The sequence below is a fragment of the Jaculus jaculus genome, chromosome 7 (genome assembly GCF_020740685.1).
Source record: "Jaculus jaculus isolate mJacJac1 chromosome 7, mJacJac1.mat.Y.cur, whole genome shotgun sequence".
Classification (NCBI taxonomy): domain Eukaryota; kingdom Metazoa; phylum Chordata; class Mammalia; order Rodentia; family Dipodidae; genus Jaculus; species Jaculus jaculus.
Window position 1 is genome coordinate 98,826,739 of NC_059108.1, and position 23,891 is coordinate 98,850,629.

Genomic DNA, 23,891 nt, shown 5'->3' on the forward strand with positions numbered 1-23,891 from the left:
GAATGGGCAAGTCAGAGCCTCCAGCATCTGCAAAAAAGCCCTCCAGATGCATGTGCTACTATGTGCATTTGGCTTATGTGGTGTAGCAGACAGTCTCACGTTGCTGGGATGAACCTTCAGACCAGATATAGTGTATGGGAGAAAAAGGATTTATTGAAGCTTACAGATCCAGGGGAAGTTCCATAATAGCAGAGGAAGTTAGCCCCTTTCACAGGATCAAGGGGAGAGAGAGAGAGAGAGAGGGAGGGAGGGAGGGAGGGAGGGAGAGAGAGAGAGAGAGAGAGAGAGAGAGAGAGAGAGCAAAATCCACCACAAAACAAGCATACTTCAGGAACTCCAGGCAAAACCCAAACACTTTGCATATCTTTACAATGGAATTCCAAATCCACCCCCACATTTTAGGTCTGGAATTTAAGACCTGGCCACAGTGACACCTTCTTTAGCCAGCTTTAGCCAGGCATCTGGAGATTGGAATTACAAGCTTTTCAGTAAACTCCTGGATCAACTGGGAGACATTCATTCAAACCACCACACATGGGTACTGGGGAATCAAACCTGGGTCCTTAGGATTTTAAGGCACTTAACGACAAAGACATCTTTCCAATCCTGAGTTTTCATCTAGTAATGTTTGATTAATAAAATTATGTATACCTATGTTTGGGGCACATATGTTTAGAATTATAATGTCCTCTTGTTGGATTGTTCTCTTAAGCGCTATAAAGTCACCTTCTTTATCTCTTCTGTTAGTTTGAAGTCTGTTCTGTCACAGAATAGCAACACTTGCTTGTTTCCTAGGCCCACTTTCTTTCTTTTGTAACATTTTTTATTGACAACTTTGATAATTATAGACAAGAAACCATAACAATTCTCTCACCTCTCTTACCTTGCCCTTCACAAATCCACTCCCCATCTCTTGCAGTCCAGTTCACATTGCTGTTAGAAATCACCCAACCAAGAGCAGCTTCTGGGAAAAAGAGATTTATTTTGGCTTACAGGCTCGAGGGGGAAGCTCCATGATGGCAGGGGAAAACGATGGCATGAGCAGAAGGTAGACATCACCCCCTGGCCAACATAAAATGGACCACAGCAACAGGAGGGTGTGCCAAACACTGGCATGGGGAAACTGGCTATAAAGCCCATAAGCCCGCCCCCAACAATACACTCCCTCCAGGAGGCATTAATTCCCAAATATCCATCAGCTGGGGAGCTAGCATTCAGAACACCTAAGTTTATGGGGGACACCTGAATCAAACCACCACATTCCGCCCCTGGCCCCCATAAACTGATATCCATACATGGTGTAAAATACAATGCATTCAGTTTGACTTTAAAAGTCCCCATAGTTTTTATCAATCCCAATGATGTTCATACATCCCATAGTCCAAGATCTGAGCCATAATACCAAAATATAACCTCAAAAAACCCATAATGGCACAGAATAAATATTCACACTGCAAAAGATGGCATTGGGCATAGCAAAGGAACATTCAACCAATACAAGATTTAAAACAACCAGGGCAAACGTCAAACTCTGTAGCTTCAAGTCCAGCAACTCTAGCCAGTGACAAATCTTCAAGTCTGATAATTCTAACCAGCAACAAGTCTCTCGCATTCCAATTCCACCCCTCCAGCTAGGCTACTCACAGTCCTGGAAAACTTCATCGGGGCCGGCAGCTCCTCGGCAGCCATCTCATGGTCCTGGCATCTCCACTGGGTCTCCACTGCAAGCCACGGTTCATCCTCATGGCCCCATGGGGTCTCTATGCAGGCAACCAGCAAACCCGCTTCACACTGCCCATAGCCATTTCCAAAACACAAGACCGTGTTGCAAACTCAATGACCCTCTTTCCAGCATTTCTTATACTCCACGATACCAGATAGGGTGCCAATTTGTTAATCCAGGGGGGAATAAAGCAGACTTTGAAGAACAGGACACTCCTTGAGCACTCAGGCCCCTTCAAAAGAGTCTACATTCTTCTTGTTGCCCCAGCGCAGGTCAGCTAGCCCAGTCTCAAAGGTTGTAATCTCTCAGTTGCAGCTGAACAGGCAACAGTTCACCCAAAGATTTTTCTTTCTGTGCCATATCCCTCTACTCACACCCGTTCATTTCTACGCAAAGCAACCCTGCACAACTTCTCAGGACACAGGCATAAGAGCAAGCTTCTCACACAAACTGCTAGCCCAGTCCAAGCACAGCTCTTTCTCACCCTCATGAACCAAACCTCACAGTCCATAGTTCTTACTGGCTTCAGGTCTTTCAGCTCTGACCAGGATAAACCATCAAGCTGTACTTACAGCACTGCAAGGCATCTCTTAGGCCAAGGTTTCAACTCCTTCCACATTCCTCTTGAAAATCAGCTACAAAAGGCTGAAGCCACACAGTCAGGTGTCTAGCAGCAATCCCACTCCTCGGTACCACTTTACTGTTGCAGTCCGGTTTGCATTGCTGTTAGAAATCACCCAACCAAGAGCAGCTTCTGGGAAAAAGAGATTTATTTTGGCTTACAGGCTCAAGGGGGAAGCTCCACGATGGCAAGGGAAAACGATGGCATGAGCAGAAGGTGGACATCACCCCCTGGCCAACATAAAATGGACCACAGCAACAGGAGGGTGTGCCAAACACTGGCATGGGGAAACTGGCTATAAAGCCCATAAGCCCGCCCCCAACAATACACTCCCTCCAGGAGGCATTAATTCCCAAATATCCATCAGCTGGGGAGCTAGCATTCAGAACACCTAAGTTTATGGGGGACACCTGAATCAAACCACCACACCATCATATCCCCTCCCCCCTCAATTAGTCTCTCTAATTTTGATGTCATCATCTTTTGTTCCTATTATGAGTGTCTTGTGTAGGTAATGTCAGGCACTGTGAAGTCATTTTTCTAATAACAATCTATGGCTTCTGGGTACACCATTGTCCAAAAAAATAGGTTTCCAGATGAGTCAATGTCTAGAGCATTGGGGTCCCTGGGTAAGGGTTGTGATGAAATCAGGACACAGGGGATGCAGAGAAGCTGATCAAATGCAACTGCAACTGCATACTTTATTTCTAGCCCTGTTCATTTTTGTACAGAAAGTAATCATGAAAGAAAGTCACTTCATACACACCAGGTGTTGTTTTTAAAACAGTTTTCTAGTGCACACAATAATTGAGGGATAGGGTAACTTCTTCCTTAATAATATTGAACAAAGCACTGATGGTTTATGTTCCCAATTGAACTTCAAAGTAACTCAGGCATGTAAAACACCTTTATCTAAGCAGAAACCACATTCTCAAGAGGCCTGAGCATAGGCAAAACATTCAGTCTTGTGACCAAGAAGTATGCTTCTTGTTGACTTCAGCTTGCTGAAGTCCCATGACCTCAGTTTCTCTTGCTCCAAGGACACTCTGAGAATTGATTCTCATGCTTAGCCCATCTGAACTTCCTCACAGATGGTTTATTCATACATCTTAAAATTTGATTAACTTTTCCCCTACACTTACTTTAATCAGTCTCTTCACATGACCTCCCTTAGGCCAATCCACCCCCAGGAGCCTGTTCATCTACTTATATATATACAATACCATCCTCTTAAGTCCTCCCTTCTCATCCCTCCCCTACAGCCAATTTCTAGCTTACTGGCCTCTGCTACCAAATTTTATGCCAACTCACAAAGAAGTCCAAACATTTGTAGCTAGGATCCAAATATGAGAGAGAATATGTGGCACTTGGCTTTCTGGGTCTGGGTTACCTCACTAAGTATAATCCTCTCCAAAGTCCATCCATTTCCCCCCAAAATTTCATAATTTCATTTATCTTTAATGCTCAATAGAACTCCATTGTATAAATGAACTACATCTCCATTTTCCATTCATCACTTGAGAGACATCTAAGCTGACTCCATTTCTGAACTATTGTATAGAGAAGCAATAAATATGGATGTGCAAGTATCTCTAAGGTAGTGCAATGAATCCTTGGGATAATATATCTAGGAGTGCTGTACCTGGGTCATACAGTAAATCTGTTTTTAGCTGTCCCAGGAAACTCAACACTGATTTCTGCAATGGTAGTACAAGATTACATTCCCACCTACAGTGTAGAAGGATTCCTCTTTTTCTGAATCCTCTCCAGGATTTATTGTCATTTGATTTCTTGATAATAGCCATTCTGACAGGAGTGAGATAGAATCTCAAAGTGGTTTTAAGTTGCATTTCCCTGATGGCTACTCATTTTCTTGAAATACTTTTTTCTATCTTTTCACTCTTAGGTGGTTTCTATCTTATAGAGAGGTGTTTCTTGGCGGCAACAAACAAAAGTATCCTTTCTTTTTCTTCCTTTCTGTTCTTTTCTTTCTCTTTTCTTTTATTTTCTTTCTTTCTTTCTTTCTTTCTTTCTTTCTTTCTTTCTTTCTTTCTTTCTTTCTTTCTTTCTTTTTTTTCAAGATAGGGTCTCACTCTAGTCCAGACTGACCTGGAATTCCCTATCTTCCTACCTCTGCTGCCTGAGTGCTGGGATTAAAGGCATGTGCCACTCCTCCCAGCAGGATCCTTTCTTTTAAATATTTATTTATTTGAGAAAGATTGAGAGAGAGAGAGAGAGAGAGAGAATGGGCATACCAGGCCTTCCAGCCACTTTAAGTAAACTGCAGATGCATGCATTACCTTGTGAATCTGGCTTTATAAGGGTCCTGGGGAATCAAACTATTGGACTTTGGCTTTGCAGGCAATCATGTTAACCACTAAGCCATTTCTGTAACACAGGATCCTTTCTTTTAATCCAGTCTGCTAGTCTGTGTCTTTTGTTGGCAAACAGAGGCCACTGATACTGAGTTATTGAAAAATATCTATTAATTCCTGTCATTAATTTTTATTTTTGTAGCACCTGCTGTTTTTCTGTTACTCTCTTGCATGAACTATTATTTGAGCATAGTTTAATCTTTCCTGTGATTTCATGTATGTGCTTCTCCTTTTCTCCAGTCCAAAAGATGCCTTCATATATTTTCTGTAGAGCTGTCTTATTTCTTTTTCTTTTTTTTTTCTGTCTTATTTCTTTAGCTGGTTTTTATCATGGAAAGTTCTTGTTTCTCCTTCAATTATGACAGATAGCTTTGCTGGACTTAGCTTTTCTGGGTTGGCAATTGTTGTCTTTTAGAACTTGGAATACATCATTTCAAGCTCTTCTGGATTTTATAGTTTGTGTTGAACAATCAGTATTTTAATAGGCTTGCCTGTATAGGTGATTAATTGCTTCTCTTTTACTGCTATCAATATATTTTCGTTGATTTTTGTGATTAGTAGGTTAATTATAAAATGGCAAGATGTTCTTTTCTGGTCTTGTCTATTTGGTGCTCTAAATACCTCCTATAGCTGTATTGGTATCTCTTTTTTCTGGGAATATTTTTCTTCTATGATTTTGTTGAAAATACTTACAATACGTTTGGATTGAAATTCTTTTTTTTTTTTTAAAGACTCCCTCTTTATTTTATTTGTTTATTTTCTTATTATAGTTTTGGTTTTTTGAGATAGGGTTTCACTCTATCCCTAGCTGACCTGGGATTCACTATGTATTCTCAGGGTGGCCTTGAAATCACGGCGATCCTCCTACCTCTGCCTCCTGAGTGCTGGGATTAAAGGCGTGTGCCACCATGCCCATCTTTATTTATTTTTATTTATTTGAAAGAGAAACAGGGAGAGAGAAAGAGAGGGAGAGAATGGGTGTGCCAGGGCCTCCAGTGACTGCAAAGGAACTCCAGATGCATGTGCCCTCTTACGTAGCTGGTTAACATGGGTCCTGGAGAATTGAACCTGGGTCATTTGGCTTTGCAGGCAAACACCTTATTTGCTAAGCCATCCCTCCAGCCCTGGAATGAAATTCTTATTTTTCCTCAATTTTTATTAATATTTTCCATGATTATAAAAAGTATCCCATGGTAGTACCCTCCCTCCCCCCCACTTTCCCCTTTGAAATTCCATTCTCCATCATGTCCCCTCCCCATCTCAATCAGCCTCTCTTTTATTTTGATGTCATGATCTTTTCCTTCTCTTATGATGATCTTGTGTAGGTAGTGTCAGGCACTATGAGTTCATGGATATCCAGGCCATTTTATGTCTGGAGAGAGCATGTTGTAAGGAGTCCTACCCTTCCTTTGGCTCTTACATTCTTTCCGCCACCTCTTCTGCATTAGACCCTGAGCCTTGGAAGCTGTGATCGAGATGTTACTCAGTACTCCAGTCACTTCTTTCCAGCACTATGATACTTTCTGGGTCATCCCAAAGTCACTGCCATCTGAAAAGAGAAGATTCTGTACCCAAAGTGAGAGTAGCATTAGTATAAGGGTATGAATATTAAGAGAAGTGCTTATTGGGCAATTTGATAAGCATAGTGTATACATTTTTCCAGACGTCAACAGATGTTATACTTCTAGGGCTCATGACTACCCTTGTTTTAAGTTTTCAGTATCAGGAATGTTCCCCCCCGAGGAACGGACCTTCAGTCCAGTTGGAGGGCAGTTGGTTTCCACTGTGACAGATGTGTCACTATTGCACCCATTGACTCATTTGGCCTGGCTAGCCAATTATAAGGCTTGCAGTGTCCACTGTTGAGTATCTTCACTGGTGGTATCTCTTTCGCCCATTGAACTACATGTAGAATGGCTTCTTGCAGCTTTCTGTCAGCTGGTCTACATGGAGGAGGTTATCAGCTCAGTTCCAGCAGGATTTCTCAGTGGCCTTGCAGCCCAAGTATGTGGAGTCTTCAGCAATTGGGTTTTACCATCTATTCCTGGTGGGAAACCCATGGCCTCGGCAATAACCTATAATGTTTTGGGGGCATCAGGGACCTCCCTGGCCAACAACTCACTGGAGGTATCTCAACCTCAGCACAGAAAGTTTTCTAACAATGATCTATGGCTCCTGAGTGTTCCATTGTCTGAAACTGGAGGATTCCACATGATTTATTTGCATCCTCTTAGATTTTGATTAGCCCTCCCTCCACTTTTCCTTTACTCAATCTCTTCCCCTGACCTCACATAGGCCTTCTCACCCCCATTAGTCTATTCTTCTATTTACATATATACAATACCAAACTATTAAGTACCCTCCTCCCTTCCTTTCTATTCCCTTTATATCTCCTTTTTAACTTACTGGCCTCAGCTACTGAGTTTTTTTTTTTCCTTCTCACACAGAAGCCCAATCATCTGTAGCTAGGATCCACATATGAAGGAGAACATGCGGCACTTGGCTTTCTGGGCCTGGGTAATCTCATTTACCATAATCCTTTCCAGATCCATCCATTTTCCTGCAAATTTCATAACTTCATTTTTCTTTACCGCTTAGTAGAACTCCATTGTATAAGTGTGCCACATCTTCATTATCCACTCATCAGTTGAGGGACATTTAGGCTGGTTCCATTTCCCAGCTATTATGAATTGAGCAGCAATAAACATGGTTGAGCATGTACTTCTAAGGAAATGGGATGAGTCGTTAGGATATATGCCTAGGGGTGCTATAGCTGGGTCATATGGTAGATCAGTCTTTAGCTGTCTTAGGAACCTCCACACTGATTTCCACCATGGCTGGAACAGATTGCATTCCCACCAACAGTGTAGAAGGGTTCCTGTTTTTCCACATCCCTGCCAACATTTATGATCATTTGTTTTCATGATGGTGGCCAATCTGACAGGAGTGAGATAGAATCTCAATGTAGGTTTAATCTGCATTTCTATGATGACTAGGGATGTAGAACATTTTTTTTTTTCGATGCTTATATGCCATCCATATCTCTCTTTTGAGAAGTCTCTATTTAGCTCCATGGCCCATTTTTTAATTGGCTTGTTTGACTTCTTATTATTTAACTTTTTGAGTTCTTTGTATATCCTAGATATTAATCCTCTATCAGATATAGAGCTGGCAAAGGTTTTCTTCCCATTCCGTAGGTTGCCTCTTTGCTTTATTCACAGTGTCCTTTGCAGTACAAAATCTTTGTAATTTCATGAGGTCCCAGTGGTTAATCTGTGGTTTTCTTGTCTGAGCAATTGGAGTTACATTCAGAAAGTTTTTGCAAGACCAATATGTTGAAGGGTTTCCCCTACTTTTTCCTCTAGCAATTTCAGAGTTTCAGGTCTGATGTTAAGGTCTTTAGTCTACTTGGATTTAATTCTTGTGCATGGAGAGTGAAAAGAAACTATTTTCATCATTCTACAGATACATATCCAGTTTTACCAACACCATTTGCTGAAGAGGCTATCTTTTCTACAATGAGTATTCTTTGGCATTTTTATTGAAAATCAGGTGGCTATAGCTCCCTGGACTTGTGTCTGGGTCCTCTATTCTGTTCCATTGATCTCCATGTCTGCTTTTGTGCCAGTACCATGCTATTTTTGTTACTATGGCTCTGTAGTATAGGTTAAAATCAGGTATGGGGATACCTCCCGACTTATTTTTGTTGCTCAGTATTATTTTAGATATTTGAGGTTTTTGGGGATTCCAAATGAATTTTTGGATTGTTTTTTTCTATTTTCATGAAGAATGCCTTTGGAATTTTGAAGGGGATTGCATTAAATGTGTAGATGGCTTTTGATAAGATTGCCATTTTCACAATATTGATTCTTCCAATCCAGGAACAAGGGATGTTTTTCCATTTCCTAATGTCTTCTGCAATTTCTCATTTGAGTGTTTTATAGTTTTCATTGTAGAGATTCTTTACTTCCTTGGTTAGCTTTATTCCAATGTACTTTATTTTCTTTGATGTAATTGTGAATGGGAATGATTCTCTGATTTCATCCTCTGTATGTTTGTTGTTAGCCTATAGGAATGCTACTGATTTTTGTGTATTTATTTTGTATCCTGCTACTTGGCTGTAGGTGTTTATCAGCTCTAACAGTTTGCTGGTAGAGTCTTTAGGGTCCTTTATATATAGAATCATGTCATCTGCAAATAATGATAACTTGATCTCTTCCTTTCCAATTTGTATCCCTTTTATGTGTGTATCTTGCCTTATTGCTATGGCTAAGACTTCCAGTACTATATTAAATAAAAGTGGGGACAGTGGACACCCTTGTCTTGTTCCTGATTTTAGTGGAAAAGCTTCCAGTTTTTCCCCATTTAATAATTTGGTGACTGTAGGCTTGTCATAAACAGCCTTTATTATATTGAGATATGTTCCTTCTATTCCCAGTCTCTGTAGGACTTTTATCATGAAGGGATGTTGGATTTTTTCAAATGCTTTCTCTGCATCTAATGAGTTGATCATATGATTTTTGTCCTTCATTTCATTTATATAATGTATTATATTTATCGATTTGCGTATGTTGAACCGTCCCTGCATCTCTGGGATAAAGCCTACTTGGTCAGGATGAATGATCTTTCTGATATATTCTTGTATTCTGTTTGCCAATATTTTGTGGAGAATTTTTGCATCTATGTTCATGAGGGAGATTGGTCTGTAATTTTCTTTTTTTGTTCTATCTACCTGTTTTTGGTATTAGTGTGATGCTGGCTTCATAGAAGGAATTTGGTAGGATTCCTTCTTTTTCTATTTTATGAAAAAGCTTAAAAAGCAATGGCATCAGTTCTTTCCTGAAGGTTTGGTAAAATTTAGCACTGAATCCATCTGGGCCTGGGCTTTTTTAGTTGGGAGATGTTGCAGTCCGGTTCGCATCGCTGTTAGAAATCACCCAACCAAGAGCAGCTTCTAGGAAAAAGAGATTTATTTTGGCTTACAGGCTCTAGGGGAAGCTTCACGATGGCAGGAGAAAACGATGGCATGAGCAGAGGGTGGACATCACCCCCTGGCCAACATAAGATGGACCACAGCAACAGGAGGGTGTGCCAAACACTGGCATGGGGAAACTGGCTATAAAGCCCATAAGCCCGCCCCCAACAATACACTCCCTCCAGGAGGTATTAATTCCCAAATAACCATCAGCTGGGAACCTAGCATTCAGAACACCTAAGTTTATGGGGGACACCTGAATCAATCCACCACAGGAGATTTTTGATAACTCTTCAGATATCCATGTTTGTTATAGGTCTATTTAAGTGATTAATCTCATCTTGATTTAATTTAGGTAGATCACATATATCAAGGAAATTATCCATTTCAGATTTTCATAATTTGTGGAGTATATGCTTTTATAATATGTGCCTATGCTTTTTTGAATTTCTCTGGCATCTCTTGTGATGTTATCTTTTTCATCTCTAATTTTATTAATTTGTGTCTCTTCTCTCTTTCTTTTGGTCAGATTTGCTAAGGATTTATCAATCTTGTTTATCCTTTCAATGAACCAACCATTTGTTTCATTGATTATTTGGATTTTTTTTGTTTCTATTTCATTAATTTCTGCCCTAATATTTATTATTTCTTCCTGTCTATTAATTTTTGGTTTGCCTTGTTCTTCTTTTTCCAAGGCTTTAAGGTGAAGCATTACGTCGTTTACTTGTGACCTTTCTAATTTCTTAATATTGGCACTTAAAGCTATAAATTTACCTCTTAGGACTGCCTTCATTGTGTCCCAGAGATTTTGGTATGTTGTGTTCTCATTATCATTTGACTCTATAAATTTTTTGATTTCCTTCTTGATTTCTTCATTGGCCCATTCATCATTTAGTAGTGTGTTGTTTAATTTTCATGATTTTGTGTATGCTCTATAGCCTTTCTTGCTATTGATTTGTAAGTTTGATCCCATTGTGGTCAGATAGAATGCAGGGAATTATTTCAATTTTCCGGTATTTGTTAAGATTTGCTTTGTGTCCTAATATATGGTCTATTTTAGAGAATGTTCCATGTGCCTCTGAAAAGAATGTATATTCTGCAGCCTTGGATGAAATGTCCTGTAGATATCTGTTAGGTCCATTCCTTCTATGACCTCATTGAGTCCAGATGCCTGTCTGTTTATTTTTTCCCAGGATGACCTGTCAATTGATGAGAGTGGGGTGATGAAGTCACCCACTACCACTGTGTTTGGTGTTATTTGTGACCTTTGTTCTAATACCATTTGTTTGATGAATTTGGGTGCCCCTATGTTAGGTGCATATATGTTTAGGATTGTAATGTCCTCCTCTTGGAGTGTGCCTTTAATAAATATATAGTGACCTTCCTTATGTTTCTTGACTAATGTTGGACTGAAGTCTACCTTGTTAGATATTAGGATAGAAACCCCTGCTTGTTTTCTAGGTCCATTTGCTTGAAACACCATTTTCCAACCTTTCACCCTAAGATAGTGTCCATCCTTTGTAGAAAGGTGGGTTTCTTGGAGACAACAAATTGAAGGATCCTGCATTTTAACCCACTCTGCGAACCTATGCCTTTTGTTTGGGGCATTGAGGCCGTTGATATTAAGAGATATTATTGAAAGGTTTGTATTCATTTTTGCCATTTTTCTTGTAGTTCTTCCAGTTTTACCTTTGCTCTCTTCTGCTAACTAGTATTTGAGTATTGTTTGGTTTTTCCCAGTTCCTTATATGTGTGCTTTCCTTTTTCTTCAGCATGGAGGATTCTTTCAAGTATTTTCTGTAGAGCTGGTTTTGTCTTCAAATACTCCTTTAGTTTGCTTTTGTCATAGAATGTCCTTATTTCTCTATTTGAATGGATAGTTTTGCAGGATAAAATAACCTTGGTTGACAGTTGTTATCTTTCAGGACTTGTAATACATCACTCCATGCCCTTCTGGCTTTTAAAGTTTGTGTTGAGTAATCTGCTGTAATCCTGATAGGCTTGCCTTTATAGGTAACTTGGTTTTTCTCTCTGACTGCTTTCAATATTTTTTCTTTGGTTTGTGTGTTTGGTAATTTGATTATAATATGGCGAGGAGTGGTTCTTTCCAGGTTTTGTCTGGCTCGTGTTCTAAAGGATTCCTGTATCTGCATTGGCACCTCTTTCCCAATTTTGGGAAGCTTTCTTCTCTGATTTTGTTGAAGATGCCTACTATGCCTTTGGAGTGAAATTCTTATCCTTCTACTATGCCTTGAGTTATGTTTGATCTTTTCAGAGTGTCTCAAATATCTTGAAATTCCCAATCATACTTTTCTATTAGTTTGTCTTTATCTTTGTTGGACTGTATTAGATCTGCCACCTGGTCTTCTAGCTTAGATATTCTGTCTTCTTCTTCATCCATTCTTTTGGTGAGATTTTCTACAGAGTTTTTTATTTCTTTAACTGTGTTCTTCATTGCTAGCAATTATGACTGGTTTTTCTTTATTATTTCTATTTCCTTATTTATGTCTAGTATTGACCTCTTTATTTCACTAAATTGGTGTCATATGTTTTCTTTGATTCCTGTGATTTCCTCTTTTACTTCTTTGAATATATTTATAGTCATTCTTTTGAAATCTTTCTCAGGCATTTCCTCTAACTTGTTCTCACTGGAGGTCATTTCTGATGTTTTAATACTTTTTGTTGGATTTATATTGTCTTGATTTTTGGTGTTTCTTGTGTTATAATGTATATATCTTTGCATCCTGGATTATTTAATGATTGGATTTTCTCGTCTGCTGGGCATTACTAGATGTATCAGACAATCTGATGTTATTATAAGTTCAGGGTAGGAGCTTAAGGCATTAGGTGTGGCTCTCAAGACTCTCAGATTATTTATCCAAGAGTAGGTATTATGACAACCAGATCCTCTAACTGTCCCTTAGGGTGTGTGGTGCCCCACCCACACCCTTAGTCCTGACATCAGGAGGTTAAGATTTCTGATCTGTTGAGGATTCCTAGTCATCTTGTGACCAGGTGAGATCCTTCGCTGGTTTAATCCCAGTTACCTCTGTTCCTGCTTGGGTCCCACTGTCAGTTCAAGTTGGCATGGCCGGGTCCCTGGACCGCTGCTCTGTTCGTTGGAGCTGGGCACTGGCGGTGGGGGAGGGGAGGCTGCCGATGCTGCTCTAGTTCTCTCGCTGTTCCTTTTGTTCTTCTACCTTGTGATCTGCTCCTCTGTTGTTCCCTGTTGCTTCACGTTTCTCGAGTTTGTGAAGAGCTCCAGTGTGAATGGAAGCTCCCCTCACCTGGGTTTTCCTGCAGCTTTAAGCCAGTCCTAGTGGCTTTCTGGCAGTCTGCCGTAGCTGCCATGATCTGCAGACCTACTGGAGGTGGTTCTGCCAGCCTATGTGGGCTCTGGATGCTCTGGATCTCTCCTACTCCTCCACTGCTGTTTCAATTTCCTATACACCTCATTTTTTAGTAAAAGTATGTATTTTGCTGAGGGTTTTTTGTTGTTGTTTGTTTTGGGTTTTTTTTTTTTTGGCTTTTTCCCCCTTAGGCTGCTTTGGCATGGTACCTACGCCACCATCTTCTGGATTGAAATTCATATCCTTCTTCTATAACCTAAATTCTTAAGTTTGATCTCTTCATAGTGTTCTCTACACCTTGAGATTTCCACTCATACCTTTGTATTATATGACTTTCTCTTTTTATAATATTCTTAATCTTCCACCTTGTCTTCAAGCTCAGATACTCTGTCCTCTCTTTGACTCATTTTATTGGTGAGACTTTCTACAGAGTTTTAAAATATGATTTACTATGTTTTTCATTTACAATATATTGGGTTGGTATTTCTTTAGTATTTCTATTTCATTGCTCATATCTTATATCAACTTCCTTATTTCATTAAGTTGATACTCTATGGTTCATTTTATTCTTTGATTTAGTTGAGTGTTTTAAAAAGTATATTTTATTTTATTATTTATTTGAGAGAGAGAGGGAGAGAGAGAAAATGGGTGTGCCAGGGACTCCAGCCACTGCAAACAAACTTAAGATGCATATGCCCCCTTGTGCATTAGGCTTATGTGGGTCCTGGAGAATCAAACCTGGATCCTTTGGCTTTGCTGGCAAATGCCTTAACTGCTAAGCCATCCCTCCATCCCTCTTTGAGTGTTTTTGATAATCATTCTTTTGAATTTTCTATCTGCGATTTCATCTAATTGAGTATCACTGGTGGTCATTATTTTAGGATTTAAAATTTTCAGGGGAGTTATGTTATCTTGACTTTTTGTGTTTCTTGTGTTTACAGATTTTTGCAGCTCACGTTATTTTAATGCTTGGGTTTTCTGTTAATTAGCTGTGTATTCTTACACATGTAGATCAAAAGTTACATCTTCAGAGTAGGAACTCACAGTGCCAGATGTGGCTTCTGTATTTACTCCAAGATTAACACATCAGGAGTGACCAAAATTGGTGGATATCCCTGCTACTTGAATCTTCTAGTAGCAAATTACCATCAGTCTTCCTTTTGAATATTTTACATTTTTTTTAATTTTTAAATTTTTATTAACATTTTTCATGACTACAAAAACAATATCCCATGGTAATTCCCTCCCTCCCCATCCCCACACTTTCCCCTTTGAAATTCCATTCTCCATCATATTACCGCCCCATTACAATCATTGTACTTACATATATACAATATCAACCTATTAAGTATCCTCCTCCCTTCCTTTCTCTTCCCTTTATGTCTCCTTTTTAACTTACTGGCCTCTGCTACCAAGTATTTTCCTTCTCACGCAGAAGCCCAATCATCTGTAGCTAGGATCCACACATGAGAGAGAACATGTGGCGCTTGGCTTTCTGGGCCTGGGTTACCTCACTTAGTATAATCCTTTCCAGGTCCATTAATTTTTCTGCAAATTTCATAACTTCATTTTTCTTTACCGCTGAGTAGAAATCCATTGTATAAATGTGCCACATCTTCATTATCCACTCATCAGTTGAGGGACATCTAGGCTGGTTCCATTTCCCAGCTATTATAAATTGAGCAGCAATAAACATGGTAGAGCACATACTTCTAAGGAAATGAGATGAGTCCTTTGGATATATGCCTAGGAGGGCTATAGCTGGGTCATATGGTAGATCAATCTTTAGCTGTTTTAGGAACCTCCACACTGTTTTCCAAATGGCTGGACCAGATTGCATTCCCACCAGCAGTGTAGAAGGATTCCTGTTTTTCCAAATCCCTGCCAACATTTATGATCATTTGTTTTCATGATGGTGGCCAATCAGACAGGAGTGAGATGGAATCTCAATGTAGTTTTAATCTGCATTTCCATGATGACTAGTGACGTAGAACATTTTTTTAGATGCTTATATGCCATTCATATTTCTTCCTTTGAGAATGCTCTATTTAGCTCCATAGCCCATTTTTTGATTGGCTTGTTTGATTCCTTATTATTTAACTTTTTGAGTTCTTTGTATATCCTAGATATTAATCCTATATCAGATATATAGCTGGCGAAGATTTTTTCCTATTCTGTAGGTTGCCTCTTTGCTTTTTTCACTGTGTCCTGTGCAGTGCAAAATCTTTGTAATTTCATGAGGTCCCAGTGATTAATCTGTGGTTTTATTGCCTGAGCAATTGGGGTTGTATTCAGAAAGTCTTTGCCAAGACAAATATGTTGAAGGGTTTCCCCTACTTTTTCCTCTAGCAATTTCAGAGTTTCAGGTCTGATGTTAGGTCTTTAATCCATTTGGACATTATTCTTGTGCATGGCAAGAGAGAAGAATCTATTTTCATCCTTCTGCAGATATATATCCAGTTTCAAAACACCATTTGCTGAAGAGGCTGTCTCTTCTCCAATGAGTATTTTTGGCATTTTTATCGAATATCAGGTGGCTATAGCTACTTGGGCTTACATCTGGGTCCTCTATTCTGTTCCACTGATCTACATGTCTGTTTTTGTGCCAGTACCATGCTGTTTTTGTTACTATGGCTCTGAGGTATAGGTTAAAATCAGGTATGGTGATACCACCAGCCTTATTTTTGTTGCTCAGTATTATTTTAGATATTCGAGGTTTTTTGTGATTCCAGATGAATTTTTGGATTGTTCTTTCTATTTCCACGAAGAAAGTGGGGACAGGGGACACCGTTGTTCCTGATTTTAGTGGAAAAGCTTCCAGTTTTTCCCCATTTAGTAATATGTTGGCTGCAGGCTTGCATAAATAGCTTCTATTATATTGAGATATGTTCCTTCTATTCCCAGTCTCTGTAGGACTTTATCATTAAGGGATGTTGGATTTTGTCAATTGCTTTCTCTGCGTCCAATGAGATGATCATGTGATTTTTGTCCTTCAACCCATTTATATAATGTATCACATTTATAGATTTGCGTATATTGAACCATCCCTGCATCTCTGGGATAAAGCCTACTTGGCCAGGGTGAATGATCTTTTTGATATACTCTTGTATTCTGTTTGCCAATATTTTGTTGAGAATTTTGGCAAATATGTTCATGAGGGAGATTGGTCTGTGATTTTCTTTTTTTGTTCTTTTTTTTTTTGTTTTTTTTTTGTTCTTTCTTTTTTTGTTTTTGCCTGGTTTTGGTATCAGGGTGATGCTGGCCTCATAGAAGGAGTTTGGTAGAATTCCTTCTTTTTCTATTTCCTGGAAAAGCTTAAGAAGCAATGGTATTAGCTCTTACTTAATGGTCTGCTAAATTCAGCAGTGAATCCATCTGGGTCTGGGCTTTTTTTAGTTGGGGGATTATTGATAACTGTTCAGATCTCCATGTTTGTTATAGGTCTATTTAAGTGATTAATCTCATTTTGATTTAATTTAGGTAGGTCATATAAATCAAGGAAATCATCCATTTCTTTCAGATTTTCATACTTTGTGGAGTATATGCTTTTATAGTATGTCCCTATGATTTTTTGAATTTCTCTGGAATCTGTTGTGATGTTACCTTGTTCATCTCTGATTTTATTAATTTGTGTCTCTTCTCTGTTTCTTTTGGTCAGATTTGCTAAGGGTTTATCAATCTTGTTTATCCTTTCAAAGAACCAACTCTTTCTTTCATTAATTCTTTGGATTGGTATTTTTGTTGTTGTTGTTGTTGTTTCTATTTAATTACTTTCTGCCCTAATCTTTATTATTTCTTCCCGCCTACTGAGTTTTGGTTTGCCTTGTTCTTTTTCCAAGGCTTTAAGGTGAAGCATTACGTCGTTTACTTGTGACCTTTCTAATTTCTTAATATAGGGACGTAAGGCTATAAATTTACCTCTTAGAACTGCCTTCATTGTGTCCCAAAGATTTTGATATGTTGTGTTCTCATTATCACTTGACTCTATAAATTTTTTGATTTCCTTCTTGATTTATTCGTTGACCCATTCATCATTTAGTGGTGTATTGTTTAGTTTCCATGATTTTGTGTATGCTCTATAACCTTTCTTTATTTTTTATTATTTATTTATTTGAGAGCAACAGATACAGAGAAAAGACAGATAGAGGGAGAGAGAGAATGGGTGCGCCAGGGCTTCCAGCCTCTGCAAATGAACTCCAGACGCGTTCGCCCCCTTGTGCATCTGGCTAATGTGGGAACTGGGGAACCAAGCCTTGAACTGGTGTCCTTAGGCTTCACAGGTAAGGGCTTAACTGCTAAGCCATCTCTCCAGCCCTGTATAGCCTTTCTTGCTACTGATTTGTAGTTTAATTCCATTGTGTTCAGATAGAATGCAAGGACTTATTTCAATATTCCTGAATTTGTTAAGATTTGCTTTGTGTCCTAATATATGGTCTATTTTAGAGAATGTTCCATGTGCTGCTGAAAAGAATGTATATTCTGCAGACTTTGGATGAAATGTCCTGTATATATCTGTTAGGTCCATTCCTTCTATGACCTCATTTAGTCCAGATGCCTCTCTGTTTATTTTTTCCCGGAATGACCTGTCAATTGATGAGCGTTAAAGTCACCAACTACCACTGTGTTTGGTGTTATCTGTGACCTTAGTTCTAGTAGTGTTTGTTCGATGAATTTGGGAACCCCCATGTTAGGTGCATATATGTTTAGGATTGTAATGTCCTCCTGTTGGAGTGTGCCATTAATCAATATAAAGTGACCTTCCTTATCTTTCTTGACTAATGTTGGACTAAAGTCTATCTTGTCTGATACTAGGATAGCAACCCTGCTTGTTTTCTAGGCCCATTTGCTTAAAACACCATCTTCCAACCTTTCACCCTAAGATAATGTCTAGCCTTTGTAGAAAGGTGAGTTTCTTGTAGACAACAAATTGTAGGATCCTGCTTTTTAACCCAGTCTGCAAACCTATGTCTTTTCGATGGGGCATTGAGGCCGTTGATATTAAGAGGTATCATTGAAAGTTGTGTATTTATGTTTGCCTTTTTTTTTTTTTTTGTGTGTGATTCTGGTTCTACCTGTGCTCTCTTGTGTTAACTAGTTTCTGAGTATTGCTTGTTTTTTCTAGCTTCCTTATATGTGTGCTTTTCCTTTTCTTCAGGATGGAGGATTCTATCAAATATTTTCTGCAGAGCTGGTTTTGTCTTCAAATACTCCTTTAGCCTGCTTTTGTCATGGAATGTCCTTATTTCTCCGTCTATTTGAATGGATAACTTTGCAGGATAAAGTAACCTTGGTTGACAGTTGTTATCTTTCAGAACTTGGAATATATCACTCCAAGCCCTTCTGGCTTTAAAAGTTTGTGTTGAATAATCTGCTGTAATCCTGATGGGCTTGCTTTTGTAGGTAATTTGATTTTTCTTTCTACGTGCTTTCAGTATTTTTTCTTTGGTGTGTGTGTTTGGAAGTTTGATTATAATATGGTGAGGAGAGGTTCTTTCCGGGTTTTGTTTGGCTGGAGTTCGATAGGCTTCCTGTATCTGCATTGGCACCTCTTTCCCAATTTGGGGGAAATTTTCTTCTATGATTTTGTTGAAGATGCCTACTATGCCTTTGGAGTGGAATTCTCCTTCTACTATGCCCTGAATTCTTATATTGGATCTTTTCATAGTGTCCCGTATATCTTGAAATTCCCACTCATACTTTACTATAAGTTTGTCTTTCTCTTTGTTGGACTGTATTAGATTTGCCACCTGGTCTTGTAGCTTAGATATTCTGTCCTCTCCCTCATCCATCCTACTGGTGATATATTCTACAGAGTTTTTTATTTCTTTAACTGTGTTCTTCATTGCTAGTAATTCTGACTGGTTTTTCTTTATTATTTCTATTTCCTTATTTATGTCTTGTTTTGCCTTCTTTATTTCATTAAATTGGTGTCCTGTGCCTTCTTTGATTCCTTTGATTTCCTCTTTGATTCTTTTGATTTATTCTTTGACATCTTTGAACACATTCATAATCATTGTTTTGAACTCTTTCTCAGGCATTTCCTCTAACTCTTTCTTTCTCACTGGAGGACATTTCTGATGCATTAATACTTTTAGGTGGATTTATATCGTCTTGCTTTTTAGTGTTTCTTGTGTTATAATGTACATATTTTTTGCACCTTGGATTAAGTTAATGCTTGGATTTTCTAGCTAGCTGGGTATTCTTAGCTGAATCAATTGATTTGATGTTATGTATTTTCAGGGTAGGAGCTTAAGGTGTTAGGTGTGGCTCTTAAGACTCTCAGAGTATCTACAAAGGTGTTCCTAGGTGTTGAGCTTCCCTGGTATGGGAGTATTCAAGCAGGCTGAGTGGAATAAAATACAGGTAGATTCTAAAATTTAACTAAACACTGTATATATTCAATCAAAAATAGCCCCATGTATGTATGCAAAGTAGTTATAACGACCAGTTCCTCTATCAACCAAGAGGTTAAGATTTCTGGTCTGTTGAGGGATCCAAGTCAGCTTACGACCAAGTGAGACCCTTCCCTGGTGCAATCCCAGTTACCTTGGATGATTTTGGTCTCAGTCAAGTTGCTGCCTGGGTCGCCGGGCTGCTGTTCTGATTTCTGGATCTGGCCACTGGCTTTTCCTGTGGGGCAAACCCTGCCTGGCAAGTGTGGCCATGTAGGTCAGCACCCCTTCTGCTGGAACTGCTGCTGCTAAAGCTGCCGCTGCTGGGTCTGTAGCCGCTGCTGCTGAAGCTGCTGCTGCTGGGCCCAACGCTGCTGCTGCCTCTGCTCCTGCTGTAGCTGCCACTGCTGGAGCCACCACTGCTGCTGAAACTGCAGCTGCTATTTCCACTGCCACTGCTGCCACTGAAGCTGCTGCTGCAGGATCAGCGACTGCTGCTGCTCCTGGGTCTGCTTGTGCTGGGTGTGCCACTGCTGCCGCAAGTGGATCTGCTACTGCTGAGGCCGCTGTTAGTGGTGCCGGAGCCACTGAAGTTGCTGCCGAACTCTGCTCCTGCTTGGGTCCTGCTGTTGGCTCAAGTTGGCGTGGCCGGGTCCGGGACGCTGCTCTGTTTGCTGGAGCTGGGCTCAGGCTTGTGGGAGGGGAGGGAGCCACAGCTGCTCTGGTTCTCTCACTGTTCCACGTGTTCTTCTACCTCGTGGTCTGCTCCTCTGTTGCTCATTGCCACTCTCCCTTCACTTTTCCTGAGTTGCGGAGAGCGCTGGTGTGAGTGGAAAATCCTCACACCTGGCTTTTCCTGTGGCTGAAGCCGGGTCTGGCCGCTTTCTGTTGTGCTGCCGGCGCTGCGGTTGTTGGAGCTACCAGAGCCGCTTTTGCCAGCCTGTGCGGGCTCTGGATGCTCTGGATCTCTTCTACTTCTGCACTGCCGCTTCAATTTCCTATACACCTCACTTTTTAGTAAAAGTGTGTATTTTGCTGAGTTTTTTTGGTCTTTTTTCCCCCTTAGGCTGCTTTGGTGTGGTACCTACACCGCCATCTTAACCGGAAGCCTCTCTATTTTACTTTTTTATATATGAGAGAGAGAGAGGTGAGGGAAGAAGAAGTAAAAAGAGGGAGGGAGGGAGAGAGCAAGAGAGAACGAGAGAGAGCGAGAGAATGGGCCCACCAGGGCCTCTAGTCACTGCAAATGAACTCCAGATATATTTATGCCATATTGTGCATCTGGCTTTCCATGTGTACTGGGGAATCAAACCTGCATCCTTAAGCTTTGCAGGCAAGTCCCTTAACTGCTAATCCATCTCTCCTAGCCCAATTTTCCTTTTGGGTTAAACAGTTGAGGGTGGGTAAATGAACAAGGCAGGTATGAAATATGCTAGAGTTTTGTTTACTTAGAAGTGAGCATGGGTGGGTGCGGGGCGTGGCTCCCTCAGGGACTTCCTCGGGGTGTGGACCCCAGCTCTCACGGTCCCAAGCGCGACCACCTCCTTCCTGCCCACGCTAGTCACTGCCCACTCTACTGGGCTGCTCTTCCCTGAGGGCCCGAGGCCTGGTTCTGGCTCCAGCATGCCCTTCTTTGGGGCACCATGGCGGAGTCCTCATGCTAGAACTCTGTCCCTGTGAAGACCCCAGCGGGGATTCCAGCCCTGTCACCATGAACGGGACCCTGATCCCACACACATGCCCATTGCATTGGACTTCTGGAGCCTGTGCCGGGCAGGCTCCGCGTGGCTCTTCTTTTTTTCCCACATGCAGTCGGACCACATGGTGAGCCTGTACAGCATGTGGGAGTGGCCCCTCTACTGCTTCCCAATCACCACCCACCTCCTGCACCATCACCTATAGGTGTCCAAGCAGTGGATCCAAGCCCTGGAGGTCGGTGAGAGCCATGTATTACCTCTAGATGAAATTGGCCCAGAGACCATGACTGTAACTCTCATTGATGCCCATCACTGCCCTGGTTCTGTCATGTTTCTCTTTGAAGGATCCTTTGGAACAATTCTCTACACAGGTGATTTTCGATACACGCCATCCATGCTGAAGGAGCCAGCCCTGTCAGTGGGGAAACAGATCCACACTTTATACCTGGACAACACCAATTGCAACCCAGCCCACGTTCTTCCTTCCCGACAGGAAGCTGCACAACAAATTATCCATCTCATCCGAAAGTACCCACATCACATAAAGATTGGACTTTACAGCCTGGGAAAGGAATCACTACTGGAGAAACTGGCCCTGGAGTTTTGGACCTGGGTGGTATTGAGTCCTCGGCATCTGGAGTTGGTAAAGCTTCTGGGCCTGGCAGATATATTCACGGTGGATGAAAGGGCCGGCCACATCCATGCTCTGGACCATATGGAGATCTGCCACTCTGCCATGCTTCATTGGAACCAGACCCACCCTACCATTGCTATCCTTCCCACGAGCCAGAAGATCCGCAGCCCCCACCCTGACGTCCACATCATCCCTTACTCTGATCATTCCTCCTACTCTGAGCTGCGTGCCTTTATTGCAGGGCTGAAGCCTTGCCAGGTGGTGCCCATTATCAGTCGGCAGCCCTGTGGAAACTACTCCCAGGACAGCCTGAGTCCTAGGCTGCCTGTCCCCCTCATTCCAGACTCTGTACAGCAATATATGAGTGCTTCTAGGAAGGCGAGTGTGTTCTGGCTGTTAGAAAGGAGGCCAAAGAAGCCAAAGATCCCAGGGGTTGTGTTTGAGTCCCCGGAGGAAAGTGCTGATAGAGACACAAAGAAGCACAAGAAAGAAAACCTTTTCCCCTGGCCTGGAGACCTTGAGAAGCTCTCCCTCTGTCCTTGTCCTTTGCAGGCCAAGAAGCAGTTACTCCCAGACTTTGGCTGCAAAGAATGGGATGAGCCAGTCTCTTTCTGTGAGTCTCAAGAGGTAGTGACTACGTTGACTTCCCCCTTAAGCTTTTCAGTACAGTTAAAGTCTACAGATGAGGAGTTTATCTCTCCAGAAGCCACAGAAGAAATTGGCTTAAAGTCCCCTTTGATATCAAGAGGAGATGAATCCCCAGATTTGGGGAACCAAGATGCGCAGGCCAACCAGGATGTACCCCGTCTCACAGTAGCAAGGCCATTCCTGTTCTAGCTACTGAGTCCAAGGATCTGGCACTCAAGTACCTTCTGACTCCAGTGAACTTTTTCCAGGCAGGGTTCTCTTCCCGGAGCTTTGATCTGAAAGTAGAACAATTCCATAAACTCTTGCTAAAGCACAAACCAGAAAGTGCAACCTGACAGTCATGTTGGATCCAGCATTACATTTTGAAGTCAGTGGCTAGTGGCCGGCGGCAAGAGTTTTACACCTTATATATGTTTACAGAAGCCTCAGAATCATCCTGACCAGAGCTTGTTCATCGGAGTCCTAGTGCCTGTCAAAAATCTTTAGTTCTATAGTTAACTCTGTTTAAGAAACACACTTTGCCTGGCATGGTGGTGCACACCTTTAATCCCAGCACTCAAGAGGCAGAGGTAGGAGGATTGCCATGAGTTCGAGGCCACCCTGAGACTACATAGTGAATTCCAGGTCAGCCTGGGCTAGAGTGAGACCCTACCTCGAAAAAAAGAAACACACTCCATCACTGCATTATAAACTCCTCGGAGTGCACATTAAAAGGCTCAGGTTCGCGCTTGCTTCTGCAGCACACATACTAAGGTTGGAACAATGTGGAGATTAGCGTGGCCCCTGTGCAAGGATGACATGCGAATTTGTGAAGCATTGCAGATTTTTCATAAAAAAGGCCAAGGTTCTTCCCATTGTTACTCTGTGTATTACATGCCTTGTCCCACATCCCCTTATTTCTCTCCCCCACATCCTTGGGGAGTTGTTTTCAGTTTTCAAACTGGTGCTGGAGGACAAAGTGATGTCCCAATCTTGAATGTCACTGACTTGCTGTGACCCTATCCAAGTGACTGCCCGTTTCCGCCTCTGGGTGGGAACAGGAAATGATGAAGCAGCCTTGGAACAGTGTTGGAAAAATCCCACCTTCTGCCTCACTGAGCAACTGGGGAGCAGTTGGTGTCACTGGGAGCCCATTTTGAACAAAGCAATGTGGGGGGTTGGGCACCTCTCACCAAGGCAGTATCTAAATGGATTCTGAACATTAAGGCTTGGAGTGTGACAAGGCTACTGGTTGCTTGAAGGCATTGACTCTGGTTAAAGTTAAACTATAAAAGATCAAGTGTGCTGCCAGATACTCCTCTGATTGTTCACATATCTGGGATATTTTTGCTTCCTCCTCCCCCTTGGTTTGAGTTAGCAAGGCAGAGCACACCACCTGTTTGTTTTAGTATCCAGGGAAGTGACCAAGAAACCAGCTGGAAGGAATGGGGGTATGCAGTTCTGCCCAGGCCTGCTCATAACCTGACAGAATGCCA

At 41.2% G+C, this 23,891-nt stretch overlaps 1 non-coding gene and 1 pseudogene across 1 annotated transcript; both read left to right on the forward strand.

Annotated features, from left to right (window-relative positions):
- The first annotated feature begins 21,148 nt into the window (after window positions 1-21,148).
- On the forward strand, window positions 21,149-23,690 carry LOC101599893 (annotated as a pseudogene).
- Window positions 23,141-23,244, forward strand: LOC123462531. The gene has a single exon (XR_006638343.1). It is a non-coding gene; the product is annotated as a U6 spliceosomal RNA (small nuclear RNA).
- Window positions 23,691-23,891: the final 201 nt, after the last annotated feature.